Consider the following 4231-nt stretch of genomic DNA (forward strand, 5'->3'; position numbering starts at 1 on the left):
TGTTTGTTTTCAACATAATTTTGAGGATTTTTAGCTCTGCTTAGCAGGAAGTATACGGATAATAACTTCTGCTTTAGCCAAATGGAAGCAGAAATTTATACTTCTTTTTAAATTGAGTCTCCCCCCTCCTCCTCTGCCCCTTTTCTCTCTTTCATTAGGTATCATCTCTGTCCCCAAACTCCAATTCCAGGACAATGCTATAGATTTCTGCCACCTCAATACTTAAGGTAAAAGTTAAGTTCTTTTCCCTGTCCCATACCCTTGTTTTGTTCTGAAAGTCATTTTCTCTTGCTTGAATTCTTTCCTAACTAGTTTCTACATTGACAGCCCTTTCCCCACAGTCTTTTCTGTCGTGTCTCTTGGGGATGGGTTTATTTACTTTGTACAGGTTATCACTGGCCATTTGGTGATACTCAAATTCCTTGAGTTCAAAGCTACCTATCTCATGGGTCATTTTCTCTTTCATAGCAGTTCAACATTGCAAACAAAGGAACCCATTTCCAGATGCCATGCCTACACTGTACATTTGACCCTGGACCTTTACTCCTTTTTGTGTTCCCAGCCCCAGATCCACTTCCTGGCTTTTTGCTGGCTAGTTGGAGATAAGAATCTCTTCCATTTGTCTGTGTGGGCTAGCTTCAAACTTTGATCTTCATATATCAGCTTTATAAGTGGCTAGGATTACGGGCAGGAGTACCTGACCCTGAGCCTTCATTCATGCATTTTTGTGCTTGGAAAACTTTTCCTACCTATGTAGCTCAGGCTCATCCCTTCTAGAAAATCTTCCTTGATTATCTGATTATAGCTGATACCTTCCTGCCCTAGACAACCTAAGTCGTGTGTTTATATTTTGTTAAAGAGTCTCTGCTCTTCAGCTCTAGGAGGGAAAGCAGACTCTCACATGGCTGGCAAGGTGAGGCTAGCTGGTTTGGGAAAGGTGAGACTGTTGTGATCCTTCTAGAGGGTATACCAGTGCCAGGGGGTTCTGCTCTGTCTTGTGTCTCTCTGAAGGTTAAGGAAGGAAGCATGAGAAATAAGGCCAGCATGTCTTGGAACAATTCTGGACACTCCAAGTTTCTTTGTCCTCACTCCACATGGATGGTGTGTGCTTTGAGGCTTCAGGTGTCTCCCTGAGGTGGGGGTGACATGAAGAGTAATAAGGAAAGCACTGACCAGGGCTGCGTCTCATGTCAGACACTCACTGGCGAAGTAAATTGTACAAATACTTAAATTTATGGTCCTCAAATTTCTCACCTGCAAAGTTGAGCTAACTAATGACAGCACACTGGAGGAAGTACATAGAAAGCCTTGAACAGTTCACAGAGAATGATAGCAGTGAGCAGGGACCATTTTCAACGTTTTCTACTTGAATTCTCGAGAAAGGGTTACTTGGGAGGACCTTGAGAAATGTCCCAAATCAATCTCTGATTTGTTGATTTTTTTTTAAAGCTTATGTTTCAGGTTACATTTTGGTGCATGTCTGCATCCTACTCCACAACAGAGCTTGTTTTATTATGTGGCTAATATTTCCTCTGTGAAAAACATTTGCAATGTTGAGCACTGGTGGCTCATGCCTATAATTCCGCTACTCAGGAGACTGAGATCCGAGGATTATGGTTCAAAGTCAGTGCTGACAGAAAAGTCTGTGAAACTCATGTCTTCCATGAACTAGTCAGAAAAAGCTGAAAGTGGCATTGTGGCTCAAGTAGCAGAACACTAGCTTTGAGTGAAAAAGTTTAGGGTCGGCATACAGATCCTGAGTTCAAGCCCCAGGACTGGCACCAAAAAAGAAAGGAAGTATTTTTTTTACAAAGCACACACTTGTAGTCTAGAAAGAGTGGAGCCTCTTGGTTGTACATACATACAGTTTTGGGGAAAAGTCCCATGAGCCCAAAGGTAGGACACTAGAGTCTAGGCCAACAGCCAGAAAGTGGACATGTCAACCTGCACAGTGTAGGCCGGATGCAGGCCTTTTCCTTTCATTAGCTCAGACTCCATAAACAGAGGTTCACGATCAGAGTCCATCTTTCTCATTCAGAAATCCTTGCCCCATGCTAGATTTGTGGAATGTGGGGAATGTAAGCATGGAAAGAGAAATGTTGGCTTGGATTTCATGGGCTATGATCATCAATAAAATAGGGGAAAATGAGAGCTATAATCTAATGCACTCTATTACTGTAATTAGAGCTTCATGCATAGAGCTCTCTCCCACCTTCCTTCCAAAATAATGAAACACTTTAACATAAATAATGAGGACTGTAGGCCCTGTCATGTGGTGTTCAGTCATTGGGTAATTATGGGAACGCCATAGAGTTAATGGATGTTAGGTTTAGAATATAAGGGAAGGAAGACAGAGCAAGATGAAAGAGAACCAGTGTTGTAGCATTGCAATACTGGGGACTCTTACTGCTCATGTCCTTATTTTGCAAGAGTACACTGAAAACCACAAGGCTAAGTGACCTGTGAATGTCAAGACAGAGAACTAACACCCAGCTTCCTTTCCCTTGCCCAGTGTTTTCTCTAATCTTTCCATATTGTCTGTAGGAAACTGCATAAGCTAAAATATTATAGAACGTTGTGCACATGTCAGGCTAGCTGTGCTCAACAAAAACAGTGCTTAAGAATGCCATTTCTGGACCGGGAGTTTGGCCTAGTGGTTAAAGTGCTTGCCTAGCATGCATGAAGACCCGGGTTCGATTCCTCGGTACCACATACATAGAAAAAAAGCTGGAAGTGGTGCTGAGGCTCAAGTGGTAGAGCTCTAGCCTTGAGAAAGTCCAAGGACAGTGCTCAGGCCCTGAGCTCAAGCCCAGGACTGGCAAAAAAAAAAAAAAAAAAGAAAAAAAGAATGCCATTTCTAGGTGGCCCCCGCTCCCGCCCCCTCGGCCCTGGAGTCCGTCATGGAAGTTGCAGGAGGGCCGGGCCCACAAAGAGACACAGGCGAACCAAGGTGGTGCCAGGCCTGGAATGGAGTCGCTACCGAGACCAGGCCTGTCTGTGAGGATCAGTGAAGGTGGCTCACCATGGGTGGCTTTTTCTCAAGTATTTTTCCAGTCTCTTTGGAACCCGGGAAATGAGAATTTTGATTTTGGGATTAGATGGTGCTGGAAAAACCACAATTTTATACCAATTACAGGTTGGAGAAGTCGTTACTACTATTCCTACTATCAGATTTAATGTAGAGACAGTAATGTACAAAAACCTTAAGTTCCAAGTCTGGGACCTAGGAAGACAGACAAATATCAGGCCATACTGGAGGTGGTATTATTCAAACACAGATGCCATCATTTAGATGGTAGATAGCTGTGACCTGGACAGAATTGGCATTTCCAAGTCAGGATTAGTTGCCATGTTGGAGGAGGAAGAGTTGAGAAAAGCCATTTTAGTGGTGTTTGCAAATAAGCAGGACATGGAGCAGGCTATGACACCCTCAGAGATGGCAAATTCACTTGGATTATATGCCTTGAAGGATTGGAAATGGCAGATATTCAAAACGTCAGCAACCAAAGGCACTGGCCTTGATGAGGCAATGGAATGGCTGGTTGAAACATTGAAAAGCACGCAGTAATTCAATCACTCCAGCTCCTCTGAAACAGATGACATCGTGTCTCCCTGCAAACAGGTGTGCTTCATGTGACTACATGTGAAAACTGTGATTGATGGTATTATCTAGAACTGATATAGAACTGACTGTAACATCTATAATAGATATTAAAAAGCATACACACACACAAGTATTTGGTTGGAAGGATAACTTGGTCAAATCACCTGAAAGTTCAATGTAATGTAAAATATTTCTTCTTTGCTCTTCTGTGTTAAGGTATGCTACTTATGTATGGAGTTCTTACTCGAATATAATTCTGTTAAAGAATGCACTCTTCAGGGGGAAAGCCCTTTCACTTCTGAATAAATGGTTGCATCTTGTTTGTATAGACATAAATGATTTTGGTGGCCACCTTTACTGGCTGCTCTGTAATTGTCAATTCTAAGTACTTTATAGTCATCAAAAGAACTCTTCATAGATTGACTTAATTGATTCATACAGCAACCCTATGACATAAGCAGGGTGTGTTATATAATAGTCCTTCATGGTTGTGGACTCAAGGTTTTTATAGGTTGGCTTGCCGACAGACATAGGACTCAAAGTAAGACTTTTGGGTCTGAAGCTTATCTCATAAATTATATTATATATTCCTGAATATACCAACACTGACAATACACAGAACCTAAG

At 42.2% G+C, this 4231-nt stretch overlaps 1 pseudogene; it reads left to right on the forward strand.

Annotated features, from left to right (window-relative positions):
- The first annotated feature begins 3023 nt into the window (after nucleotides 1-3023).
- On the forward strand, nucleotides 3024-3623 carry LOC150060182 (ADP-ribosylation factor-like protein 1 pseudogene; annotated as a pseudogene).
- Nucleotides 3624-4231: the final 608 nt, after the last annotated feature.

Source organism: Megascapheus bottae, chromosome 7 (genome assembly GCF_031878675.1).
Source record: "Megascapheus bottae isolate mThoBot1 chromosome 7, mThoBot2.hap1, whole genome shotgun sequence".
NCBI lineage: Eukaryota > Metazoa > Chordata > Mammalia > Rodentia > Geomyidae > Megascapheus > Megascapheus bottae.